This window comes from Megascapheus bottae, chromosome 19 (assembly GCF_031878675.1).
Source record: "Megascapheus bottae isolate mThoBot1 chromosome 19, mThoBot2.hap1, whole genome shotgun sequence".
Classification (NCBI taxonomy): Eukaryota; Metazoa; Chordata; class Mammalia; order Rodentia; family Geomyidae; genus Megascapheus; species Megascapheus bottae.
Window position 1 is genome coordinate 46,073,400 of NC_143527.1, and position 16,480 is coordinate 46,089,879.

At 42.1% G+C, this 16,480-nt stretch overlaps 1 protein-coding gene and 1 pseudogene across 1 annotated transcript in view; both read left to right on the forward strand.

Annotated features, from left to right (window-relative positions):
* The window catches only part of LOC150049955 (proteasomal ubiquitin receptor ADRM1 pseudogene), a 166,359-nt pseudogene that overhangs the window by 5,862 nt on the left and 144,017 nt on the right, over window positions 1–16,480 (forward strand).
* Window positions 1–16,480, forward strand: part of LOC150049956 (uncharacterized) — a 110,682-nt gene that overhangs the window by 803 nt on the left and 93,399 nt on the right. The gene's annotated exons all lie outside the window — the stretch shown is intronic.

Consider the following 16,480-nt stretch of genomic DNA (forward strand, 5'->3'; position numbering starts at 1 on the left):
GCTGAGATCTGAGACTCATGGATCAAAGCTAGCCCAGGCACTAAAGACCATGAGACTCTTAGCTCCACTTAATCACTAGAAAAAACAATGGACAATATGTATGTGGCTCAGTGCCAGGGGAGTAGTCTTGAGCTGAAGAGCTCAGAGACATTGCCCAGGGATAGGGTAGTAACCTTGAGCTGAAGAACTCAGGGACAGCACTCAGGTCTAGAATTCAAGCAAAAAGACCAACAAAAAAGAAAAAGAAAAGAAAGAAAACCAAAACTGCTACCTTTTCCATGTCTCATCTCTAGAAGATACCTTTCTTTGCTACCCTCATCTCATACCTTGCTCTCTAGTTCAAGATTTTTCAGCTGTTATCAAAAAGCTTGAACTAATGACACTTCCAACTAATGTGGGCAATAGACTTTTCAGTTCATCCATCATAGACTTCCAAAACCAAAGGAAAATCAATTCTTCTCTGATGACATTGGACAATTTTGTGTCCTCACTGGATATCAGTGCCTGTTGTCATACCAGGCTTTCTGTTTGTGTGTCTGGCGTGTGTGTTCATTCTCAAAGACAACAGAGAGTAAAATTTACCACACACACCAACTCTTTGTCATAGATTGTATCTTGTGGACAGAGATGAATTCACAGATGGTCCCTTTGTGAACTGAATTTGTGCAGTTTGTGGTTGAAGTTTCTCTTCCTGCTCCTTCTGATCTGTATGACAGGAATGTCCCTTGCAATCCATGTGAATCAATTCAAAAGCACACATGCTGAACTGTGGCTGACTTTTGCTTCCTTCTTCCTATTTTGGACACTGCTCTTCCTGTGGGGTTATATAAGAAGTTTGCTTTTTTTCTTAAGAGAAACATTTGGGAAGGCAATACCATGGAAGACACAATTCACCAGACATTAGAAAATGTTCATGTCTTCTCACCACATCTCCCATGATCATGACTTTGAGCCAAGACAGTGAAAGTCCCTGTCTAAAGACCTGTCATCTGGGGGAAACGTGCAATATAGTTGTGATCAAATGTAATGCTGTGAAGACCAGAGAATTTCCTCTGTATCAAAACGAATCAATTTTACCTACAATAGTATAGTTGAGAAATGAGAGAGTATCCTTTATTTTATGGAAAGAGGAATGAAGTGCCAGGCCCATACACATCTCTAAACTTAAACACCAATATTTCTGTATATTTCTTCCAGTCCATCTCAAGTTGTGTGTTGAGAAAAGCTGGTGTTGCCACCAAGGGCTTCTGACAGAAAAGAGGGTTTGGGGTTACTCCTTGTAAACGTTAGATTCAGCCATTCCCTCTTATGACCTTTGGCCTAAGGCACAGAGTGGAGCCATGCTTTATCCCTCTCAAGCCACTCTCTTGCCCACCTTACTACATTCTCCTTGCACCCATCTTGTGCTGTCAGTGCATTAGAGGAGGCTGGACACTTCTCATTCTGAAGATGATACACAGACATTCAGTCTTGTGAATTGGAGATAAAAGTCTCATAGACTTTCTGATGTGGGCTGGCTTTAAATCATCACCCTCAGGTCACAGCGTCCTGAGTAGCTAAGATCTTGCAGGTGAGCCACCAGCACTCAGCTGCTTGTTAACATGAGGAGAAAAGGGATTATTCTTTAATCATTACTGCATGTATGTGTGGTAGCCAGGCAAGGGCTGATCCCGGTCACTAACGCCAACCACATGGGACATATTACAGGTTGTGTAAAACATCACAGAACACGCAACTTCAGTTGTGGAAACATGGTCACAGGCTGGGCTGAGGTGGAGGGCAGCAGATGTCTGCATGTTTCCATGAACTCAGGCATGGAGTGACTTGAGATGTTTACTGTGATTCAGTGTTCCCACCTTAAATCATGCTCTGTCAATCACTACGGACACAGTTTTAATCAGTTACCCATTTTGAACCACAGTGAAGTAAGAACCAGAGGACTAAATCTCAGTCTGACTTTTTTTCTCTAGGTTGAGTGCACTCTCCTGTCTGAAATGTATTTTTATTAGTAATTATTATTTTGCATGTTTTTCTTGACAAGTGGTTTTAAAATTGTGTGTGTGTGTGTGTGTGTGTGTGTGTGTTCGTGTGCCAGAACTGTGGCTGGCTTGAGGGTTTGGGCATTGTCCCTGAGCTTTTTTGTTGTTGGTTATGGGGCTTCCACTCTGACCTTGGGGGATGCCCCTGAGCTCTTCAGCTCAAGGCTACCACCTTACTCCTTGAGCCACAGTGCCACTTCTGGTTTTCTGGTGGTTAATCGGAGATAAACGTCTCACAGACTTTTTAGTGCCTGGACTGGCTTTGAACCATGATCCTTACATCTCAAGCTCCTGAGTAGTTAGGATTATAGGCGTGAGCCACCACCCCAGCTCCCTAAGCTTTTTTGCTCTAGGCTAGTGCTCTACTACTTAGCCACAGTGTCACTTCTGACTTTTTTTTTGGTGGTTAATTGAAGATAAGAGTCTCAGGGACTTTCTTAACTGGGCTGGCTTAGAAACTTGATCCTCAGATCTTTTCTACTTTTTCAGTGAAAAGTGATAGATTGTTCCGTAACATGACACTGAAGTTTCCGTGTGTCTGATGTGGAGGACAGGACAGAAGGAAGGGCACACACTTATGCTCTGTGTACCTCTGAGAGATAAATGTGAAGAAACAAAGTTGGCAAGTGGTGTGAGAAGAGTCAAAACTATTACTTCAAGAAAGCAGAAATACCAATATTTTTGCTCTTTCAAATCAGAAACAAAATACATTCCTATCTGACCTGAATCTCAGTCAGGTGCCATGGCTTCTGCCTATAATCCCCACAACTCTAGAATCTGGGGTGTGAAGATGACCACTTCAAACAAGTTTGGGAATAAAACTACACAAAATTCTTAGCTAGAATTAACCCGCTAAACACTGAAAGTGAAAAACAAAAGCCAACAAAATAGTTGATAAATCATGAAAATAATAGTGTCTTACCACAATCACATGGCACATTTGTGAGCACGGAATTTTAAGGGGATTTTCATTTTTAGTAAAGGATACTTGAACCTGTGGGTGATATGAATGGTGAAACTCATTTATTAGATAAGTGGGGGAAGGCAAATACAGGTGTTTATGCTTAGCTTCCTGTGGTTGCATTGTCCAAGAAGCTGCTTTCTACCAGGATCAATGGACACAGGCCATTCGAAATGCAATGCAAAGAATGATCCAGGAATGGCTTTGCTTCCTATAAACACGTTGCATAATGGGCTAGCAGCATCTACGTTGAAACGAGCACCTGTGTGTGCTATTCCATAATTTCACTTTTCTTCCCGGACACTAGTTTGTAGACGACCTTAGCTTATCTATGATGGCTTCTAATTAAGCCATATAGACCTGTAGGTAATGCTCCTGGTTTTAGGCTAAAGCATGAAAGTTGACACAGAACTCGAAAACCTTCTGTGCTCTATTTGAAAACTGAATTTTAGGGGTTTGCCTTCATATAGAAATCACGGAAAAGAGATAAGGAAGTGATGTCTGTGAGTCTGTGATGCCTGTAGTGTTTCTTTATTGGAGCTTTGACAGACACCTGCCAGATAGCGCCATGCCCCAGTGAGCATGGAACAGAGCCAGTAGCTGATGGACCATTGTGTATACACAGACCAGTTAAGCTAGCAATTTAAGTCCTGGATGACATCTTCTCTTTGTAATTGGAACACACATGTTAAGACATTCCAGAAGTGGGGTACTGGTAGCCTGGGATCCTAGCTTCTCAGGTGGTTGAGATCTGAGGATTGCAGTTCAATGTCAGCCCAGGCAGAAAAGTCTGTCAGACTCTTATTTCCAATGAACTTCCAGAAAACCAGAAGTGGCACTGTGGCTCAATGTAGTAGACTTGAGCAAAAGAGCTCAGAAACAGTGCCCAGGCCTCCAGTTCAAGTCCTAAGACCTATAACAAAATTAAAAACTTCTAGATGTATGTTTTCCTGGGTTCATATTTCTTTTAATGAATCCTTGTGCTGATTCATATTGCCTTGGTTAGTGGTTATGGTCTATAACCTGTTTATTTGGCTTTGTGTTAGATTGGCATGAGCATAAGTGAGACACCACACCAGGTGCACACAGCAGGAAATGAAGTGGTGACTTGAAACATGTTCAATCAGTGGGCTAGAAAGTTGGAAATTAATACAAATCACAGAGGATGTTACTTACGAGTTTTTTGTTATCTTTAGTTATAATTGAATGATGATGAGTAATACCAATTTCATACAGACCAGTGAAGGAATGATTTCCTAACTCCTCATCATTGGGAATGCATTCTGTGTAACTTATTTTTAGGTGATAGGTGGGTGATGTAAAAGGGCTGCCCTGAGTATTGAGAATGACATCTATGCATGTACTCTCTGTGATTTGGAAGGCAGGTGGCTTGAAGGTTTGCAAGTGTTGTGGTTAAAAATGTCCTGTGCTCTTCCCCTTCCACCGTCGGGTTTCTTGGGAGCATCGAGGGATACCCCTGGGTGGCTGGGTGGGTGAGGGCTCTGACAGATACTATTTGTATTTCTAAAAGAGACTCAGACTTCTCGCTTATTCTGATTATAGGCTTCACCTTGTTCTTCTAAGCCCTACCAAAAAAAAAAGGAAATCAAATTAGGTTGAAGATAATGAAGCAGACTTTAAGGGACACATTTTGTACTTGCTTTTCCTAGGGATGATAGGTATATTTGTACTTTCTTTTTCTCATTGAATGAAAAATTTTGCTCTTGAGATAAACATTGATGTGTATAATCTGAATTTGACTTAAAATTGTGATAACTATAACTCGAATTACAAAAAATGAAACATTTCTCTACTTTGTTCAATTGTTTGGTCTTTATAAAATAAGTAGTGGCATGAACAAGTATACTTTTTATCCTTTATCATCTTGCTTTGATAAAACTTTGGGATAACATGATTTTATATAATCATCTATGTTTACATTTTACATTACAGGTGAGTTTTTTTTTTTTTGCCAGTCCTGGGCTTGAGCTCAGGGCCTGAGCACTGTCCTTGGATTATCTCAAGGCTAGAGCTCTACCACTTGAGCCTCAGCACCACTTCCGGCTTTTTTCTATGTATGTGGTACCGAGGAATTGAACCCGGGTCTTCATGCATGCTAGGCAAGCACTTTAACCACTAGGCCAAACTCCTGGCCCTAGAGGTGAGTTTTTTAAAAAACCATATTTTCCTTCATGTTGCCCTAGATTTTCTGTACATGGTTAGAGAATATGTTTAAAATACAGTTGGAATATCTACCTATTGTCTACTCAGTATGTATACAATATATGTGTGTATATGGATTCAAATATGTAATTGTCGTGTGCGTTTGTGTGTGTGTGTGTGTGTGTGTGTATGTGTGTGTGTGTGTGTGTGGTTTAAATTTAGGATCTTGGGAGCTATCCCTAAGCTTTTTGCTCAAAGCTAGCACTCTCCCACAGCTCTATTTCTGGATTTTTGGTGGTTAATTGGAGATAAGAGACTCAAGGGCTTTCTTGTCCAGGCTAGCTTTGAATGGTGATACTCAGATCTCAGCCTCCTGGATAGCTAGATTAGGCTTGAGCCACCAGTGTCCATCTGTAATGGTCTTTTTCTGTTCATCAGCTGGTTAGAACTGACCCTCCCCCATCTACTTTCTAAAAAGGCATAATTGTACCAATGGATTTTGAAAATAAACTGCCCGGTACATTATGTGATTCATGTAAGTATACCACCAGATGGATCCAAAAGATTGAGTCATATTGCCTAGCCTTCTGAATAGGCATATTGATTACAATTCTGCCAGCATTTTTGTACCCTTTGCAAATGTTCTGCATTGACTTACCTGGTTATGCTTCATGAGATTTGAAAGTGTGTTTACTACTTTTCATGCTTCTTAAAAGCTGTTCAAATTCTTGCCTCTCATCTCCAGTTGAATAGTCAGATCAACCAAGAAGGTGACCTTTTAAATAAAATGTACCTGTAAAGGTCATATACAGCTATATAAGCCAGGTAAAAAGTACATTTCTTCCTGGACAGAGTCACCCTGTCTTTTACAGTTTTTCCTTCCCATTCCCATCCATAAGTTGTATATTTTGCTTTCAACATAGTTGTATTTTTTGCCAGTTCTGGGCCTTGAACTCAGGGCTGTAATGTATTTTTTGCCAGTTCTGGGCCTTGAACTCAGGGCCTGAGCACTGTCCGTGGGTTTTCTCAAGGATAACGCTCTACCATTTGCGCCATAGCACCACTTCTGGCTTTTTTCTATGTATGTGGTACTGAGGAATCAAACATTGGTCTTTGTGCATGCTAGGCAAGCACTCTACCACTAGGTCAAACTCCCAGCTGCAATATATATATGTATATGTATATATGCATATATACATATACATATTTTTAACAAAGAAGGAATTCAAGTTGGGTGCCAGTGGCTCATGCCTGTCATCCTGGCTACTCATAAGGCTGAGATCAGAGAATAACCATTGAAATCCAGCCTGGGAATGAAAGTCCATAACACTATTATCTCTAACCCACAAAAAAGCTGGAAATGGCTCGAATAGTAGAATGCCAACCTTGAGCCTAAAGCTCAGGGACAGCATCCAGGCTCCCCTGAGTTCAAGTCCCAGGACTGGCAAAAGAGTAATAATAATAATAATTCAGATCATATGTAGAGGAGAAACACTTCATATAGGGGAATTTCTAATAGGAGGTATTTCAGGCATCAATGCCTTTAGCTTTACCACAAAGTAGAATTTGAATAGTTGCCATTTGATTGACTTCTGTTGATCCACAGATTACTGTAGTTGGTAGAGTTCCATTTCCATTTAAAACCAAAACCCAATGTGTCTTGTATTGTCTGTGAACTACAATTAAAGAGGACAACCCAGGAAATGATATTTAATTTCCTGGCTTGAGATCTCTGGAAGTTGTTGATGAAAGCCACAGATAAGACTCATAATTTTGAAAATAATGGCTTCAATCTTCTACAAAAATGAATTATTGATAAGCAATTCCTCAGTCCAGATTTGACAGTTCGTTGACTGAGTAAACACACAAAAAATCAACCTTGAGCTTTGTGACTTTGGATTCACTGGCTTGATTTTATCCAGGGGTGACATTTTTTCAACTATGGTGTATTCATAAATGTTTTTGTTCAATGGCAACTACTTTGTACAACTACTTAAAGTTAATAATGATGATGATGATGATGATGACGATGATAATAATAATAATAATAAAACAAAAGCATCCTGTACTTTCCAGCAGCATCTTCATGACCACAACCTGTGGCTGGGGCAGGCCTCACATGCGGCCTGGCCTGCGGTGGATGCTGGATAAATGCTCCAGTAACTCTGTGAAGTCTTTCTCAGCACTAGCAGGTTCAGTATTGCAGGGCAAAGGCAGAGAGAAAGAAGGACCCACTGCCTACAATTCTTACACTAGGAGAGTCAAATTCATGATTCTTATCTCTGGATTCCTGATTTTGATAGTTTCATCCCAAGAGAAGATATCAGCAAGTAGCCAGCTGGCCTAGTGTGACCAAAAACCACACCATGTGCTATTTTCACTAACCTTGATATGAGTGCCTGTGGTTTCCTTCAGATACATTGTCTTTCCTGCCTTCTAATGCATAGCTCCTCTTATCAGTTATAGCTTCATTTTTAAAGTCTGTATAAAAACCTTCTGCTCTGCTTCTGTAGACCTGGCAAACTCCTGTGTTCTGTCCTTCGTCCCTTTGTTTGTGTGTGAATACCCTGTTTGTCTGCTCCTCACTAGGCAGTGGAGTTCTGTAGCCAGGGCAACAAAAGTTGGGTCATTGTGGTTAAGAGAGGAGTGCTCTGGTCCAGTGTTTTGTGAGATTCTTGTTGGGTTTTTGCCTGTGATCTGTCTCGTAGGTAAACAATATTCACCAGTTAATAGGTTCTACAGGGGTTTTTGTTTCTCTGTCCAAGAAGTCTGGCTCCTTTTTCAGTTACACTTGAACTGCAGAGTCTGGTTTTAAGTTTATTGGGGATGCTTTCTTTTACCCTTCCTCCTATCACCCTGATCTGATTAGTGTGTCCACTGTGACACTCGAGTATGCTTCCTAGTAACATTTTTTTTTGATAATTAACTGCCATATTAATTTTTATTTTAAAAAGCTAGTATTTCCTGAAAGATCTAAATGCAGCTGGATTTCTTTGATTACTAGTAGCAATTTGATTACTGGTAGCAATTTCAGTGGGTTAAATCTTAGCCATTTTAATATGTTCAAATGCCAGTGACACTGACATGAGGACTGCATACCAAATTAATAGATCAGAAAAGTATAGGATAAACCCTTAGTGATAGCTTTTGTACATATAGCACAAGTTCCAGCTCTTACAGTACCTCAATCAACTGTCAACCACTTAAATAGCAGACTAAGTTGTGGTTCTTATTTGCTAAGAACAGAAATGGTCCCTATTTACAAAAACATAAGAAGGGGTATCAATGTGTGAGAAGTAATGCACCCATTATCTGGTGAATGTTAACTGTAACCCCTCTATACATAACCTCGATAATAAGAAATCATTTTTTAAAAAAAGAAAGAAATGGTCTCTATTTGCCAGGCGCAGTGGTTCACCCCAATGATCCTAACTATTCTGGAAGTTGAGATCTGAGGATCATGGTTCAAAGCCAACCCCAGGAACTAAAAAGTCTGTGAGACTCTTATTTCTAGTTAATCACCAGAAAACTGGAAGTGGCCTTGTGTCTCAAGGGGTAGGGCAGTAGCTCAGGGACAAGGCCCAGGCCCAGAGTTCAAGTCCCATGACTGATAAAAGAGAAAGGAAGAAATGGTCCTTATTTAATTTAAGCAGAAGAGGACTTTATTGGAGGAAGTTCAGGAAATCAACAAGAAGATTAGAGGAGCAGGCTTGGGCAGGAATCAAGGGAGGTAATGCTGAGTCCAGGTCATACATTGGAATGGAATGTTTATGATGTAGGCATCATTGGCACTGGACACATTCCTATTGCTACTGCATGCTCCTACCCATTGATGTTCATCTTCTGTCGTGGACTCTCAACTCTACCATAGCCACCACAGCCACCAAAAATAACGTGCATCATTCCTTCAAAACTCAAAAATTCCAACTTAGCCCTGGTAGTACACACCTGTAATCCAGAGGATGAGGCAGAAAAATGGAGTGTTCTAGCCTGGGCCACACAGCATATTTTGGTCTAGCCTGTGTTCACAGTGAGGCCCCATGATAAAACACCCACAAATAAAACTTTCCTGCGACCAACCAACCAAATACCTTCAAATTCCAGGTTACAGCCTGGATTAGTCATTCAGGCATTCAGATCACTATCTTACATTTTAGCTATTAGTAGAGGATTCTCAGAAAAGGAGGTTATTTGGATTGCCTGAGAACAAGCCCTTTTAAAAAGATATCTCATTCATTACTTGATGTATTTTGCTCAGTCCTGCCTTTGACAGGACTTTCAAGTGCCCATCTAGCTTAGAAAATGGTCAGGGAGTAGTGAGAAGTAAACTAGGACTATGAAAGTTTGAAGCTGGTTTAAGTTTACCACTCAGTTTAAGTTTCCTACTAAGGAAAAGGCAGCAAGGCAACAGACTGTTGTTGAAACTAGGGGTAGGGTAGATATGAGACTTAGTGATGTCAGGCTGGACACTGGTGACTCATGCCTGTAATCCCAGATACTCTGGAGCCTAAGATCTGAGGATCAAAGTTCAAAGCTAGCCATGGCAGGAAAGTCTGTGACTCTTATCTCCAATTAGCCACCAGAAACTGGAAGTGGTGCTGTGGCTCAAAGTGGCAGAGCTGGAGGAGTGCGGCATGGCAGGAGTCCCAGTGAGCAGGCGCCTGGCGCAGGTAGCTGCAGCCCCCGCCCCGCGGAGGACGCAAGGGGCGTGGCCCGGGGAAGGGGCGTGGTTCGGGAGTCGCGGGCTGGGGGAGCCCGGGAATTCCCTCCTCCTGAAGTCAGGCGTTCCGGGCCGGCTCCGCAGTCGTCGCTGCAGCCTGCCGCCCCGCGCCCCACGCCTAGGAGGTGGTCCGGGTGGAGGAGGGAGAGCGGCAGGGCCTAGGCGGGCGTCTGCTTACCCCCGCTGCCCCCTCTCCGTCCGGCCCAGAGCCGCGGCCACAGCGACCCGCGAGCGCGGCCGGAGGGCAGGTAAGGACCCCGGCGCGGCCAGGCGGGCGGGGACGGCCGACCCCGCTCCCGGCGGCGCTGGGCCCGGGCGCCCTGCTCCGGGAAGGCGACTCCGCGATCGCCGCTCTCCACCGGCCAGGAGTCGGGAAGTTGGGGAGAGACTTCTCCCCTCCCCCGGCCCGGCGGGCGCGTGTCTTCTGCCCGCGCTCCCTGCTCGCGGCGGCCGCGGTCCCCGCCCCACCCCGGGCTTCCCGGTCCCCGCCCGCGTCCTCCGGGGCATCGTGTGCCCACCCCGCCCCCGACGAGCTGTGTGGGTGGGGGAGGGAGGTTGGGTGGGCAATGTGTGGTGTGAGTGGGGGGCATTGAGCCTTCATTCGGATCCCCGAGCCCGATCAGGGGTCGCGGGCAGCGGCTCCTTTCTGCCCTGGAGAGTGGACGGAGGTCCGCGGGCCACCGGGCTCAGGGGGACCTGGGCGCGGGGAGGAGCGGGGGTGGGGGGAGCTCAGGGCGGCCCGGGTTTGATAGAAAACCGCCACCTGTGTCAAGTGTTCCTTTGATTCCTTTGTTTTGCCTGGGGGTGGGGAGATCCACCCTTCCGCGGCCACTCGAGCGGCACCGGGCCGCTCCGCCGCCTCCCCTTGCGTTCCGTGTCGTCCACATGGGCTCCAGGGAATTTTGTGTTAAAAGTGTGTGTGCGTGTGTTTTCTTCTTGGTAATCGCTTCCAGCTTTTGCTTTATTGGGCAGAGGTGTTGTAAGGAGCTCCTGGAAAATCGTGTCTGGTGTGGAGGGATTGCTTTAGTGTGTGTGTTGTGAGTGGAGTGGACGCGGCGCAGTTTAGCCTGGGTTATTGTCTCAAAATCCATGGAACCAGTCATGGAATGACGGGCAGTCTGGTCACCTTGTAAGCTGCTCAGTGAAAAGTCTTCTGGTAGCACTGAAGCTAGCACATGCATGCCGTTTAGTTCGTCTGCTGATGGGGGAGGTTGTCATAGGTAATTTCAAGAATGTATGCCGTGGTCGTATAGACGTGCATGGTGGTGCTCCAAGTGTTTATACCATTCACTTCCTAAGAGTTAAATTACACACTTAGGAAAATACTGCTCAATGTGGGCATGTGACTGCATTTGCAAGAAAACACGTATTAAATCTAGGATATCCACCAACACAGGGCCTTGGCACACAGCAGACAGGAAACATTTTGAGTGGAATAGATAATAAAGGAATGTCTTGAACTAGAAGCCAGGGTTCCTCTGTTCTTCACATACATTCGTACATTATACTTTGAGACAAAGTTACATCTCACCAAGGCCAATTTTTTTAAAAAAAATTATGTGCGAACCCTGCCATATCAACATTTAGTTTTATCAGAATTTTTAGACACTAGCTGAACCTCAGTGAAAAATTGATATGCTTGTTGAGGACACAGAGGGTCCTAAATTTAGAAAAAAATAAAACCCCAACCAATTGCTTTTGGTCGCAATCGTAAACACAAGACTGTTCATATATATGTTTCAAGGATAAAAGATGAAAGGGCTCCTAAAATATGTACTTAGTTATAACTACCGTAATGTTATAATAGCTTTAATTTTCCAGTTAGTTTTGCTGCCTTCATAAACCACAAAATTGACTCCTTTCTGTTTGACCGAAAGTGAAATTACAGCGTTTATTTGTCTTCCTGGGATAGGTGGAATTTGTCTTATGGTTAGAGTATATATGATGTTAATACATTGTTGGGGGAAAATGTCTAGTTCAGGAATCCTGAAACTGAAAAAAAATCAGTGTTTATATAAATGAATTTGTATCTTATTATATGTAGTAGTAAAAGAATAAATATACTAAAAGAAAAGCAGTGACTGAATAAGATACTTATTACCAATCCAACTTGTTTATTCATGGTTCATTTTCGTGGATCTTAAGTTACACATACTTTTTATATGAGTAATTTTTTTCCTTAAAAATATAATTAGCTCTTACGTTGGGCACTGGTGGTGTAAGCCTTTGGTCCTAGCTAGTCAGAAGGATGAGACCTGAGGATCAGAGTTCAAAGCCAGCCAAGGCAGGAAATTCTGAGCAGACTCTTATCTCCAGTTAACCAGTAAAAGCAAGAAGTGGAGGCATGGTTCAAAAGGTAGAACACTAGTCTTGAGTGAAAAAGCCAAGTGAGACCTTGCCCTGAATTCAAGCCCTAGCAAAAAAACCCAAAAAACCCACACAAATATATTTAGGTCTTAATCTAGTCAATCAGTTCCGTGAACATCCCTTATTAGTCCAATTAAGAAAGAAGCCTTGTAAAACATTTTGAAAAGCATCGTTACGATTTGCTGTCTAGGAATATACATCTGTCTGTTAAGAGATACAATTTCAATGAAATTATGCCTTTATAAGTTAAATGTTTGCTGTCTTGGAATGCAAACTTGGGTGGCAAGACTACATTAAGAAAAAAAATCGGCAGGAAACTTATTTCATTAAAAGATAGGTTAGGAAGAAGAAGGCTGTGATTGCTATGTTGTTTCTGAAGTGGCAGGGTGTTTTTGTTTTTCCACCGTTTGTTTTTTAACCTAGTTGTGGTCCAGTGGAGTTGGCCTTTGTGTAATGCATTAAGCCGAATACGTCTTATGTGTGCTTTTCTGTATCTGGGCTTTATTTTAGGTGGAAGTTTTCTTTAAAGAATATGTGTAATGTATATAAGATACTTGGATTAAGAACTAAGTGTTTGGTGATTGGATTTAGAACTTTGGTGGGGCTTTACTTTGCCTTAGGGGTAGACTTAAAAAAAAATGTTATCCTTAATGTACTATGTTGTCTCTTATCTCCTTTGCTGTCCCTTGGTTATCTCATATTGGTATAGTATCTCACTTTGTTATCTGATATATTGAATTTACTTGTATTTGCATATTTGAAATTTGATAGGGAAGGGGGGAAAACCAAGACGAGTGGGGGGTGTGGGGGGAGGGAAATGGGTACCAAGACATGTGAAAGGGTATCAATGTATGTGATTTAATGCACCTTCTATCTGGCAAATATCATGTAACCCTTTTACTAATTACAATAAAAAAAACTGAAAAAAAAGAATGAATCCAAAAAAAAATGGTTGGGATGGGGTAATGTATTCAGGCGTTACAGTTATGCCCGGCAGGTAGTGGGTATATTACTTTTTGAATTTTGATACCTCTTCTCATGCTTTTCTCCCTCTTTTGCTCCCCAACCCCCTCCAAGTCATCTTGTTTTTCCCCCTTTCTTCCCTATTTCAAATAAATGCATACAGTAACAACTGGTAGGGTTAGGTTTATTTAATGTTAATTTTTATTTACCATTTAATGTGTATAATTGCCTTGAAAATGCTATGTACTCACTTCCAAATGTATAATAATTAGAGAATTTCAGACAAGATATTTGCAATAAAGTTCTGGGTTCTTTTAGGATGATAATTATTTGACTATTTTGAGAGTAGACACTAGGTTTACTTACTTTAAATGTAAGTGAAAAATAAAATAAATACTGTTGTGTTGTCAAATACCCTGTTTTTCAGAAAACTGGTCAATATATCAACACGGCATTTTGGCATCACGGGAGTAATTTTTTTTTTTTTACTTTGGTCCACTTTTAGTTTTCTAGAGCAGAATGCTTTTAGACCAATAAATCCAGCCTTACATTTGACATTTGACATTGATTGTTGGAAATTCTGTGAAAAATAAGTTGTCATTACTTAAATTTTATGAAGGAAGATATACATCTTCCTTCAAGGGATATGTTTCAGAAGGAAGAAAATGACTGTATGGTGTTAGAGTTTCAGAAATGCAGATGGAAAGACTTAGAAAAAATCATATTAAGTGAAGTAAGCTAGACTCAAAGGAACTTAGGCTCAATGGTTTCCCTCATTCGTCATAATCAGTAGAAACCTTGGGCTCTCCTAGCAGAGATCTGCAATAGAGCAAAATCTTGATACATAAGGCCATAGAATGTGAAGCTAATTGAAAGGACCTCCAGGATATTGAAACAAAAGCCATATAATGAATGATTGTTGTCTTTTTCTTTCTTTTTTCATATTTTTATTACAATTAATAGAAGGGTTACATTATATTCACCAGATAGAAGGTGCATTACTTCACAGACATGGATACCCTTTCTCATATCTTGGTCCCCATTTCACTGCCCCCACCCCCATTCCTTCTTTTTTTAATGGTTGTTACTTTTGTGTTGCTTAAGAAGTTTGGGCCTACTGTCAGGCCACAAAGATGGTTTGAGTTTATTCAAAGAGCTTGATTATCTTACTACTTCATTCTGGTACTAGGGCTTAAACTCAGGGCTAGAGCTTTCATTTGGCTTTTAAACATTTTTTTTGTTGTTATTATTAAGGTCATGTACAGAGGGATATCGCACGTGTGTGTGTGTGTGTGTGTGTGTGTGTGTGTGTGTGTGTGTGTGTGTGTGTGTGTGCACATGCATGCGTATGCTGGTAGTGGAGCTTGAACTCAGGGTCTTGGCATGTCCACTAGCATTTTTGCTTAAGGCTGTGTAGGGAGCACAATAATGATACAGATAAGCTGAGATGCATAAAGGTGTTTATTTCTCCAGTGCTAGTTCCATAGTACCTTATTCCATTACCATCCAGTAGGCGGCGCACCTCACCCACCCAATGCAAGGCTACCCAGCCTCCTCCTACCTGCCTGTCCCAGCCAGGGCCACTCACTTGGTCCCACAGGTTGGCCTGCTACCACTTGATCCACAGCTTCACTTCTGGGTTTTTGCTTGTTAACAGGAGATAAGAGTTTTAGGGACTTTTCTGCGTGGGCTGGCTTTGACCTTGAATCCTCAGATCTCAGGCTCCTGAGTAGTTTAGGATGAGAGGCAGGAGCCATTGGTGCCCAGCTCAGAATTGAATACTTTGCAGCAGTTTTAAGTTCACAGTAAAATTAAAAGAAAAGGACAGATACTTCTTATGTCCCTACACAGGCCCAGTCTCCCCTACAACCAGCATTCCCTACAGAGGGGTACACTGTGAGAATCAGTGACACACACCTCATACTGGCACCCATGTCTCCAGAGACTGCAGAGTGTGGCTTATTTGCCCTGTTGTGTCATATGTGCACTGTGGTCCTGGGCCCAGGCACAATGTCGTGTGCCAGTCGTGTTATGTTTCATCAGGAGTAATGCCAATGTTATACAATCCTTTTCTCCAATATAGATTTGGCCTAGTGTCTCTACATTTTGTTCTATTTTAAATCTCTGCTAGGAGAGCCCAAGGTTTCTACTGATTATGACAAATGAGGGAGACTATTGGGCCTGTGTTCCTTGGTGTCTGGCTTACTTCACTTAATGGGATTTTTTCTAAGTCTTTCCATTTCCTTACAAATGGGGCGATGTCGTTCTTTCTGACAGCAGCATAGAATTCCATTGTGCATAAATACCACATCTTGTTGAGCTACTCATCAACTGAGGGATATCTGGGTTGGTTCCGTATCTTTGCTACGGTAAATACTGCTGCAATGAACATCATTGTGCTATTGGATTTAGTATGCCCTTGTTTCTGGATGGTTGGGTAAATGCCAAGTACTGGGATTGCTGGGTTATAGGGGAGCTCTATGTTTAGTCTTTTGAGGAATTGCCATACTGCTTTCCACTCCCACCAACAGTGTAGTAGTGATCCCTCCTGGCCATATCCCCTCCAGCATCTGTTGTTATTAGTTTTCTTGATCCTGGCCATTCTAACTGGAGTGAGGTGGAATCTTAGAGATGTTTTGATTTGCATTTCTTTTATGATCAGAGATGTCGAGCATTTCTTCCTGTGTCTCTAGGCCATTTTTGTTTCTTCTTCAGAGAAGACTCTCTTTAAGTCTTTGAAAGCCTGTCTAATTGTTACAACTGAGGGAAACCATGGAGCTTATTTTTCTTTGGGTCTGACTTACTTCACTTAATATGATTTTTTTCCAAGTCTTTCCATTTCCTTACAGATGGGATGATGTCATTCCTTGCTCACACTTTATGAATGAATGAAGGAAGGAAACACTTTCCCCTAATGACCTACAATACATAGTACGATGAAAGAGAGGTGCATCAGAACATCCCTGTCATTCAGCTCACCTTTTTCTTAGAAACATTTCAGAAAGATTTCCATGTAGTTGAGAGTTGATCCTTCTGCAATAATATTGCTGGCCTCTGCAGCCCAAATCAAGGGTATTCTGGATGCTCTGCCACTGACTTGATACAGGTACCCATGTTAACAAAAGGGTATCACTCCAACATGACTCAAATTTCCTGTACCTCCCCATCTTGAATTCCCTTTGATAGTTCAAGCCTATTTACTGAGACTGGAACCTGTGGAGTGTGAGATGGTATGGTATGTGAGTGGTGGTGGGTGGAAGACTAGCG